Raw genomic sequence first — 12220 nt, forward strand, 5'->3', positions numbered from 1 at the left:
TTATGAAAACTAGAGACCTAGGGGAATCCAAGATGGGGTGACTTGTGGGGCTCTGACCAGGTTCTCTTACCCAGAATCCTTTGCAAACCTCAAAATTTGGCTAAAAATAACACGTTTTCCTCACATTTTGGTGACAGAAATTTCTGGAATCTGAGAGGAGCCACAAATTTCCTTCCACCCAGCGTTCCCCCAAGTCTCCCAATAAAAATGAGACCTCACTTGTGTGGGTAGGCCTAGCGCCCGCGACAGGAAATGCCCCAAAACACAACATGGACACATCCCATTTTTTGACAGAAAGCAGAGGTGTTTTTTGCAAAGTGCCTACCTGTAGATTTTGGCCTCTAGCTCAGCCGGCACCTAGGCAAACCTACCAAACCTGTACATTTTTGAAAACTAGAGACCTAGGGGAATCCAAGATGGGGTGACTTGTGGGGCTCTGACCAGATTCTGTTACCCTGAATCCTTTGCAAACCTCAAAATGTGGCTAATAAAACAAGTTTTCATCACATTTTGGTGACACAGAGAGTTCTGGAATCTGAGAGGAGCCACAAATTTCCTTCCACCCAGCGTTCCCCCAAGTCTCCCAATAAAAATGAGACCTCACTTGTGTGGGTAGGCCTAGCGCCCGCGACCAGAAATGCCCCAAAACACAACGTGGACACATCCCATTTTTTTACAGAAAACAGAGGTGTTTTTTGCAAAGTGCCTACCTGTAGATTTTGGCCTCTAGCTCAGCCAGCACCTAGGCAAACCTACATAACCGTTACATTTTTGAAAACTAGAGACCTAGGGGAATCCAAGATGGGGTGACTTGTGGGGCTATGACCAGATTCTGTTACCCAGAATCCTTTGCAAACCTCAAAATGTGGCTAAAAAAACAAGTTTTCATCACATTTTGGTGACACAGAGTGTTCTGGAATCTGAGAGGAGCCACAAATTTCCTTCCACCCAGCGTTCCCCCAAGTCTTCCGATAAAAATGAGACATCACTTGTGTGGGTAGGCCTAGCGCCAGCGACCGGAAATGCCCCAAAACACAAAGTGGACACATCCCATTTTTTGACAGAAAACAGAGGTGTTTTTTGCACAGTGCATACCTTTATATTTTGGCCTCTAGCTCAGCCAGCACCTAGGGAAACCTACCAAACCTGTGCATTTTTGAAAACTATAGACCTAGGGGAATCCAAGATGGGGTGACTTTTGGGGCTCTGACCAGGTTCTGTTACCCAGAATCCTTTGCAAACCTCAAAATTTGGCTAAAAAATCATGTTTTGATCACATTTCGGTGACAGAGAGTTCTGGAATCTGAGAGGAGCCACAAATTATCTTCCACCCAGCGTTCCCCCAAGTCTCCCGATAAAAATTATACCTCACTTGTGTGGGTAGACCTAGCGCCCTTGACAGGAAATGCCCAAAAACACAACTTGGACACATCCCATTTTTTGACAGAAAACAGAGGTGTTTTTTGCAAAGTGCCTACCTGCAGATTTTGGCCTCTAGCTCAGCCAGCACTTAGGGAAACCTATCAAACCTGTGCATTTTTTAAAACTAGAGACCTAGGGGAATCCAAGATGGGGTGACTTGTGGGGCTCTGACCAGGTTCTGTTACCCAGAATCCTTTGCAAACCTCAAAATTTGGCTAAAAAAACACGTTTTCCTCACATTTCTGTGAAATGGAGTTCTGGAATCTGAGAGGAGCCACAAATTTCCTCCCACTCAGCGTTGCCCCAAGTCTTCCGATAAAAATCATACCGCACTTGTGTGGGTAGGCCTAGCGCCCGCAACCGGAAATGCCCCAAAACACAACGTGGACACATCCCATTTTTTGACAGAAAACAGAAGTGTTTTTTGCAAAGTGCCTATCTTTAGATTTTGGCCTCTAGCTCAGCCAGCACCTAGGGAAACCTATCAAACCTGTACATTGTTGGAAACTAGAGACCTAGGGGAATCCAAGATGGGGTGACTTGGTGGGCTCTGACCAGGTTCTGTTACCCAGAATCCTTTGCAAATCTCAAAATTTGGCTAAAAAAACACGTTTTGATCACATTTCGGTGACAGAGAGTTCTGGAATCTGAGAGGAGCCACACATTTCCTTCCACCCAGCGTTCCCCCAAGTCTCCCGATAAAAATTATACCTCACTTGTGTGGGTAGACCTAGCGCCCGTGACAGAAAATGCCCCAAAACACAACGTGGACACATCCCATTTTTTGACAGAAAGCAGAGGTGTTTATTGCAAAGTGCCTACCTGTAGATTTTGGCCTCTAGCTCAGCCGGCAACTAGGCAAACCCACCAAACCTGTACATTTTTGACAACTAGAGACCTAGGGGAATTCAAGATGGGGTGACTTGTGGGGCTCTGACCAGGTTCTGTTACCCCGAATCCTTTGCAAACCTCAAAATGTGGCTAAAAAAACAAGTTTTCATCACATTTTGGTGACACAGAGAGTTCTGGAATCTGAGAGGAGACACAAATTTCCTTCCACCCAGCGTTCCCCCAAGTCTCCCAATAAAAATGAGACCTCACTTGTGTGGGTAGGCCTAGCGCCCCCGACCGGAAATGCCCCAAAACACAACGTGGACACATCCCATTTTCTGACAGAAAACAGAGGTGTTTTTTGCAAAGTGCCTACCTTTAGATTTTGGCCTCTAGCTCAGCCAGCAACTAGGGAAACCTATCAAACCTGTGTATTTTTGAAAACTAGAGACCTAGGGGAATCCAAGATGGGTTGACTTGTGGGACTCTGACCAGGTTCTTTTACCCAGAATCCTTTGCAAACCTCAAAATTTGGCTAAAAAAAACACATTTTCCTCACATTTTGGTGACAGAAAGTTCTGGAATCTGAGAGGAGCCACACATTTCCTTCCACCCAGCGTTTCCCCAAGTCTCCCAATAAAAATGAGACCTCACTTGTGTGGGTAGGCCTAGTGCCCGCAACAGGAAATGCCCCAAAACACAACGTGGACACATCCCATTTTTTGACAGAAAACAGAGGTGTTTTTTGCAAAGTGCCTACCTGTAGATTTTGGCCTCTAGCTCAGCCAGCACCTAGGCAAACCCACCAAACCTGTGCAATTTTGAAAACTAGAGACCTAGGGGAATCCAAGATGGGGTGACTTGTGGGGCTCTGACCAGATTCTGTTACCCAGAATCCTTTGCAAACCTCAAAATGTGGCTAAAAAAACAAACTTTCCTCACATTTTGGTGACAGAAAGTTATGGAATCTGAGAGGAGCCACATATTTCCTTCCACCCAGCGTTCCCCCAAGTCTTCCGATAAAAATGATACCTCACTTGTGTGGGTAGGCCTAGCGCCCGCAACCGGAAATGCCCCAAAACACAACGTGGACACATCCCATTTTTTGACAGAAAACAGAGGTGTTTTTTGCAAAGTGCCTACCTTTAGATTTTGGCCTCTAGCTCAGCCAGCACCTAGGGAAACCTATCAAACCTGTGTATTTTTGAAAACTAGAGACCTAGGGGAATCCAAGATGGGTTGACTTGTGGGAGTCTGACCAGGTTCTGTTACCCAGAATCCTTTGCAAACCTCAAAATTTGGCTAAAAAAAACACGTTTTCCTCACATTTTGGTGACAGAAAGTTCTGGAATCTGAGAGGAGCCACATATTTCCTTCCACTCAGCGTTCCCCCAAGTCTCCCAATAAAAATGATACCTCACTTGTGTGGGTAGGCCTAACGCCCGCAACAGGAAATGCTCCAAAACACAACGTGGACACATCCCATTTTTTGACAGAAAACAGAGGGGTTTTTTACAAAGTGCCTACCTGTAGATTTTGGCCTCTAGCTCAGCCGGCTCCTAGGGAAACTTACCAAACCTGTACATTTTTTAAAACTAGAGACCTAGCGGAATTCAAGATGGGGTGACTTGTGGGACTCTGACCAGGTTCTGTTACCCTGAATCCTTTGCAAACCTCAAAATGTGGCTAAAAAAACAAGTTTTCATCACATTTTGGTGACACAGAGAGTTCTGGAATCTGAGAGGAGCCACAAATTTCCTTCCACCCAGCGTTCCCCCAAGTCTCCCAATAAAAATGAGACCTCACTTGTGTGGGTAGGCCTAGTGCCCGTGACCAGAAATGCCCCAAAACACAACGTGGACACATCCCATTTTTTGACAGAAAACAGAGGTGTTTTTTGCAAAGTGCCTACCTGTAGATTTTGGCCTCTAGCTCAGCCAGCACCTAGGGAAACCCATAAACCCGTGCATTTATGAAAACTAGAGACCTAGGGGAATCCAAGATGGGGTGACTTGTGGGGCTCTGACCAGGTTCTCTTACCCAGAATCCTTTGCAAACCTCAAAATTTGGCTAAAAATAACACGTTTTCCTCACATTTTGGTGACAGAAATTTCTGGAATCTGAGAGGAGCCACAAATTTCCTTCCACCCAGCGTTCCCCCAAGTCTCCCAATAAAAATGAGACCTCACTTGTGTGGGTAGGCCTAGCGCCCGCGACAGGAAATGCCCCAAAACACAACATGGACACATCCCATTTTTTGACAGAAAGCAGAGGTGTTTTTTGCAAAGTGCCTACCTGTAGATTTTGGCCTCTAGCTCAGCCGGCACCTAGGCAAACCTACCAAACCTGTACATTTTTGAAAACTAGAGACCTAGGGGAATCCAAGATGGGGTGACTTGTGGGGCTCTGACCAGATTCTGTTACCCTGAATCCTTTGCAAACCTCAAAATGTGGCTAATAAAACAAGTTTTCATCACATTTTGGTGACACAGAGAGTTCTGGAATCTGAGAGGAGCCACAAATTTCCTTCCACCCAGCGTTCCCCCAAGTCTCCCAATAAAAATGAGACCTCACTTGTGTGGGTAGGCCTAGCGCCCGCGACCAGAAATGCCCCAAAACACAACGTGGACACATCCCATTTTTTTACAGAAAACAGAGGTGTTTTTTGCAAAGTGCCTACCTGTAGATTTTGGCCTCTAGCTCAGCCAGCACCTAGGCAAACCTACATAACCGTTACATTTTTGAAAACTAGAGACCTAGGGGAATCCAAGATGGGGTGACTTGTGGGGCTATGACCAGATTCTGTTACCCAGAATCCTTTGCAAACCTCAAAATGTGGCTAAAAAAACAAGTTTTCATCACATTTTGGTGACACAGAGTGTTCTGGAATCTGAGAGGAGCCACAAATTTCCTTCCACCCAGCGTTCCCCCAAGTCTTCCGATAAAAATGAGACATCACTTGTGTGGGTAGGCCTAGCGCCAGCGACCGGAAATGCCCCAAAACACAAAGTGGACACATCCCATTTTTTGACAGAAAACAGAGGTGTTTTTTGCACAGTGCATACCTTTATATTTTGGCCTCTAGCTCAGCCAGCACCTAGGGAAACCTACCAAACCTGTGCATTTTTGAAAACTATAGACCTAGGGGAATCCAAGATGGGGTGACTTTTGGGGCTCTGACCAGGTTCTGTTACCCAGAATCCTTTGCAAACCTCAAAATTTGGCTAAAAAATCATGTTTTGATCACATTTCGGTGACAGAGAGTTCTGGAATCTGAGAGGAGCCACAAATTATCTTCCACCCAGCGTTCCCCCAAGTCTCCCGATAAAAATTATACCTCACTTGTGTGGGTAGACCTAGCGCCCTTGACAGGAAATGCCCAAAAACACAACTTGGACACATCCCATTTTTTGACAGAAAACAGAGGTGTTTTTTGCAAAGTGCCTACCTGCAGATTTTGGCCTCTAGCTCAGCCAGCACTTAGGGAAACCTATCAAACCTGTGCATTTTTTAAAACTAGAGACCTAGGGGAATCCAAGATGGGGTGACTTGTGGGGCTCTGACCAGGTTCTGTTACCCAGAATCCTTTGCAAACCTCAAAATTTGGCTAAAAAAACACGTTTTCCTCACATTTCTGTGAAATGGAGTTCTGGAATCTGAGAGGAGCCACAAATTTCCTCCCACTCAGCGTTGCCCCAAGTCTTCCGATAAAAATCATACCGCACTTGTGTGGGTAGGCCTAGCGCCCGCAACCGGAAATGCCCCAAAACACAACGTGGACACATCCCATTTTTTGACAGAAAACAGAAGTGTTTTTTGCAAAGTGCCTATCTTTAGATTTTGGCCTCTAGCTCAGCCAGCACCTAGGGAAACCTATCAAACCTGTACATTGTTGGAAACTAGAGACCTAGGGGAATCCAAGATGGGGTGACTTGGTGGGCTCTGACCAGGTTCTGTTACCCAGAATCCTTTGCAAATCTCAAAATTTGGCTAAAAAAACACGTTTTGATCACATTTCGGTGACAGAGAGTTCTGGAATCTGAGAGGAGCCACACATTTCCTTCCACCCAGCGTTCCCCCAAGTCTCCCGATAAAAATTATACCTCACTTGTGTGGGTAGACCTAGCGCCCGTGACAGAAAATGCCCCAAAACACAACGTGGACACATCCCATTTTTTGACAGAAAGCAGAGGTGTTTATTGCAAAGTGCCTACCTGTAGATTTTGGCCTCTAGCTCAGCCGGCAACTAGGCAAACCCACCAAACCTGTACATTTTTGACAACTAGAGACCTAGGGGAATTCAAGATGGGGTGACTTGTGGGGCTCTGACCAGGTTCTGTTACCCCGAATCCTTTGCAAACCTCAAAATGTGGCTAAAAAAACAAGTTTTCATCACATTTTGGTGACACAGAGAGTTCTGGAATCTGAGAGGAGACACAAATTTCCTTCCACCCAGCGTTCCCCCAAGTCTCCCAATAAAAATGAGACCTCACTTGTGTGGGTAGGCCTAGCGCCCCCGACCGGAAATGCCCCAAAACACAACGTGGACACATCCCATTTTCTGACAGAAAACAGAGGTGTTTTTTGCAAAGTGCCTACCTTTAGATTTTGGCCTCTAGCTCAGCCAGCAACTAGGGAAACCTATCAAACCTGTGTATTTTTGAAAACTAGAGACCTAGGGGAATCCAAGATGGGTTGACTTGTGGGACTCTGACCAGGTTCTTTTACCCAGAATCCTTTGCAAACCTCAAAATTTGGCTAAAAAAAACACATTTTCCTCACATTTTGGTGACAGAAAGTTCTGGAATCTGAGAGGAGCCACACATTTCCTTCCACCCAGCGTTTCCCCAAGTCTCCCAATAAAAATGAGACCTCACTTGTGTGGGTAGGCCTAGTGCCCGCAACAGGAAATGCCCCAAAACACAACGTGGACACATCCCATTTTTTGACAGAAAACAGAGGTGTTTTTTGCAAAGTGCCTACCTGTAGATTTTGGCCTCTAGCTCAGCCAGCACCTAGGCAAACCCACCAAACCTGTGCAATTTTGAAAACTAGAGACCTAGGGGAATCCAAGATGGGGTGACTTGTGGGGCTCTGACCAGATTCTGTTACCCAGAATCCTTTGCAAACCTCAAAATGTGGCTAAAAAAACAAACTTTCCTCACATTTTGGTGACAGAAAGTTATGGAATCTGAGAGGAGCCACATATTTCCTTCCACCCAGCGTTCCCCCAAGTCTTCCGATAAAAATGATACCTCACTTGTGTGGGTAGGCCTAGCGCCCGCAACCGGAAATGCCCCAAAACACAACGTGGACACATCCCATTTTTTGACAGAAAACAGAGGTGTTTTTTGCAAAGTGCCTACCTTTAGATTTTGGCCTCTAGCTCAGCCAGCACCTAGGGAAACCTATCAAACCTGTGTATTTTTGAAAACTAGAGACCTAGGGGAATCCAAGATGGGTTGACTTGTGGGACTCTGACCAGGTTCTGTTACCCAGAATCCTTTGCAAACCTCAAAATTTGGCTAAAAAAAACACGTTTTCCTCACATTTTGGTGACAGAAAGTTCTGGAATCTGAGAGGAGCCACATATTTCCTTCCACTCAGCGTTCCCCCAAGTCTCCCAATAAAAATGATACCTCACTTGTGTGGGTAGGCCTAACGCCCGCAACAGGAAATGCTCCAAAACACAACGTGGACACATCCCATTTTTTGACAGAAAACAGAGGGTTTTTTTACAAAGTGCCTACCTGTAGATTTTGGCCTCTAGCTCAGCCGGCTCCTAGGGAAACTTACCAAACCTGTACATTTTTTAAAACTAGAGACCTAGCGGAATTCAAGATGGGGTGACTTGTGGGACTCTGACCAGGTTCTGTTACCCTGAATCCTTTGCAAACCTCAAAATGTGGCTAAAAAAACAAGTTTTCATCACATTTTGGTGACACAGAGAGTTCTGGAATCTGAGAGGAGCCACAAATTTCCTTCCACCCAGCGTTCCCCCAAGTCTCCCAATAAAAATGAGACCTCACTTGTGTGGGTAGGCCTAGTGCCCGTGACCAGAAATGCCCCAAAACACAACGTGGACACATCCCATTTTTTGACAGAAAACAGAGGTGTTTTTTGCAAAGTGCCTACCTGTAGATTTTGGCCTCTAGCTCAGCCAGCACCTAGGGAAACCCATAAACCCGTGCATTTATGAAAACTAGAGACCTAGGGGAATCCAAGATGGGGTGACTTGTGGGGCTCTGACCAGGTTCTCTTACCCAGAATCCTTTGCAAACCTCAAAATTTGGCTAAAAATAACACGTTTTCCTCACATTTTGGTGACAGAAATTTCTGGAATCTGAGAGGAGCCACAAATTTCCTTCCACCCAGCGTTCCCCCAAGTCTCCCAATAAAAATGAGACCTCACTTGTGTGGGTAGGCCTAGCGCCCGCGACAGGAAATGCCCCAAAACACAACATGGACACATCCCATTTTTTGACAGAAAGCAGAGGTGTTTTTTGCAAAGTGCCTACCTGTAGATTTTGGCCTCTAGCTCAGCCGGCACCTAGGCAAACCTACCAAACCTGTACATTTTTGAAAACTAGAGACCTAGGGGAATCCAAGATGGGGTGACTTGTGGGGCTCTGACCAGATTCTGTTACCCTGAATCCTTTGCAAACCTCAAAATGTGGCTAATAAAACAAGTTTTCATCACATTTTGGTGACACAGAGAGTTCTGGAATCTGAGAGGAGCCACAAATTTCCTTCCACCCAGCGTTCCCCCAAGTCTCCCAATAAAAATGAGACCTCACTTGTGTGGGTAGGCCTAGCGCCCGCGACCAGAAATGCCCCAAAACACAACGTGGACACATCCCATTTTTTGACAGAAAACAGAGGTGTTTTTTGCAAAGTGCCTACCTGTAGATTTTGGCCTCTAGCTCAGCCAGCACCTAGGCAAACCTACATAACCGTTACATTTTTGAAAACTAGAGACCTAGGGGAATCCAAGATGGGGTGACTTGTGGGGCTATGACCAGATTCTGTTACCCAGAATCCTTTGCAAACCTCAAAATGTGGCTAAAAAAACAAGTTTTCATCACATTTTGGTGACACAGAGTGTTCTGGAATCTGAGAGGAGCCACAAATTTCCTTCCACCCAGCGTTCCCCCAAGTCTTCCGATAAAAATGAGACATCACTTGTGTGGGTAGGCCTAGCGCCAGCGACCGGAAATGCCCCAAAACACAAAGTGGACACATCCCATTTTTTGACAGAAAACAGAGGTGTTTTTTGCACAGTGCATACCTTTATATTTTGGCCTCTAGCTCAGCCAGCACCTAGGGAAACCTACCAAACCTGTGCATTTTTGAAAACTATAGACCTAGGGGAATCCAAGATGGGGTGACTTTTGGGGCTCTGACCAGGTTCTGTTACCCAGAATCCTTTGCAAACCTCAAAATTTGGCTAAAAAATCATGTTTTGATCACATTTCGGTGACAGAGAGTTCTGGAATCTGAGAGGAGCCACAAATTATCTTCCACCCAGCGTTCCCCCAAGTCTCCCGATAAAAATTATACCTCACTTGTGTGGGTAGACCTAGCGCCCTTGACAGGAAATGCCCAAAAACACAACTTGGACACATCCCATTTTTTGACAGAAAACAGAGGTGTTTTTTGCAAAGTGCCTACCTGCAGATTTTGGCCTCTAGCTCAGCCAGCACTTAGGGAAACCTATCAAACCTGTGCATTTTTTAAAACTAGAGACCTAGGGGAATCCAAGATGGGGTGACTTGTGGGGCTCTGACCAGGTTCTGTTACCCAGAATCCTTTGCAAACCTCAAAATTTGGCTAAAAAAACACGTTTTCCTCACATTTCTGTGAAAGGGAGTTCTGGAATCTGAGAGGAGCCACAAATTTCCTCCCACTCAGCGTTGCCCCAAGTCTTCCGATAAAAATCATACCGCACTTGTGTGGGTAGGCCTAGCGCCCGCAACCGGAAATGCCCCAAAACACAACGTGGACACATCCCATTTTTTGACAGAAAACAGAAGTGTTTTTTGCAAAGTGCCTATCTTTAGATTTTGGCCTCTAGCTCAGCCAGCACCTAGGGAAACCTATCAAACCTGTACATTGTTGGAAACTAGAGACCTAGGGGAATCCAAGATGGGGTGACTTGGTGGGCTCTGACCAGGTTCTGTTACCCAGAATCCTTTGCAAATCTCAAAATTTGGCTAAAAAAACACGTTTTGATCACATTTCGGTGACAGAGAGTTCTGGAATCTGAGAGGAGCCACACATTTCCTTCCACCCAGCGTTCCCCCAAGTCTCCCGATAAAAATTATACCTCACTTGTGTGGGTAGACCTAGCGCCCGTGACAGAAAATGCCCCAAAACACAACGTGGACACATCCCATTTTTTGACAGAAAGCAGAGGTGTTTATTGCAAAGTGCCTACCTGTAGATTTTGGCCTCTAGCTCAGCCGGCAACTAGGCAAACCCACCAAACCTGTACATTTTTGACAACTAGAGACCTAGGGGAATTCAAGATGGGGTGACTTGTGGGGCTCTGACCGGGTTCTGTTACCCCGAATCCTTTGCAAACCTCAAAATGTGGCTAAAAAAACAAGTTTTCATCACATTTTGGTGACACAGAGAGTTCTGGAATCTGAGAGGAGACACAAATTTCCTTCCACCCAGCGTTCCCCCAAGTCTCCCAATAAAAATGAGACCTCACTTGTGTGGGTAGGCCTAGCGCCCCCGACCGGAAATGCCCCAAAACACAACGTGGACACATCCCATTTTCTGACAGAAAACAGAGGTGTTTTTTGCAAAGTGCCTACCTTTAGATTTTGGCCTCTAGCTCAGCCAGCAACTAGGGAAACCTATCAAACCTGTGTATTTTTGAAAACTAGAGACCTAGGGGAATCCAAGATGGGTTGACTTGTGGGACTCTGACCAGGTTCTTTTACCCAGAATCCTTTGCAAACCTCAAAATTTGGCTAAAAAAAACACATTTTCCTCACATTTTGGTGACAGAAAGTTCTGGAATCTGAGAGGAGCCACACATTTCCTTCCACCCAGCGTTTCCCCAAGTCTCCCAATAAAAATGAGACCTCACTTGTGTGGGTAGGCCTAGTGCCCGCAACAGGAAATGCCCCAAAACACAACGTGGACACATCCCATTTTTTGACAGAAAACAGAGGTGTTTTTTGCAAAGTGCCTACCTGTAGATTTTGGCCTCTAGCTCAGCCAGCACCTAGGCAAACCCACCAAACCTGTGCAATTTTGAAAACTAGAGACCTAGGGGAATCCAAGATGGGGTGACTTGTGGGGCTCTGACCAGATTCTGTTACCCAGAATCCTTTGCAAACCTCAAAATGTGGCTAAAAAAACAAACTTTCCTCACATTTTGGTGACAGAAAGTTATGGAATCTGAGAGGAGCCACATATTTCCTTCCACCCAGCGTTCCCCCAAGTCTTCCGATAAAAATGATACCTCACTTGTGTGGGTAGGCCTAGCGCCCGCAACCGGAAATGCCCCAAAACACAACGTGGACACATCCCATTTTTTGACAGAAAACAGAGGTGTTTTTTGCAAAGTGCCTACCTTTAGATTTTGGCCTCTAGCTCAGCCAGCACCTAGGGAAACCTATCAAACCTGTGTATTTTTGAAAACTAGAGACCTAGGGGAATCCAAGATGGGTTGACTTGTGGGACTCTGACCAGGTTCTGTTACCCAGAATCCTTTGCAAACCTCAAAATTTGGCTAAAAAAAACACGTTTTCCTCACATTTTGGTGACAGAAAGTTCTGGAATCTGAGAGGAGCCACATATTTCCTTCCACTCAGCGTTCCCCCAAGTCTCCCAATAAAAATGATACCTCACTTGTGTGGGTAGGCCTAACGCCCGCAACAGGAAATGCCCCAAAACACAACGTGGACACATCCCATTTTTTGACAGAAAACAGAGGGGTTTTTTACAAAGT

Source organism: Pleurodeles waltl, chromosome 2_2 (assembly GCF_031143425.1).
Source record: "Pleurodeles waltl isolate 20211129_DDA chromosome 2_2, aPleWal1.hap1.20221129, whole genome shotgun sequence".
In the NCBI taxonomy this organism is placed as follows: Eukaryota; Metazoa; Chordata; class Amphibia; order Caudata; family Salamandridae; genus Pleurodeles; species Pleurodeles waltl.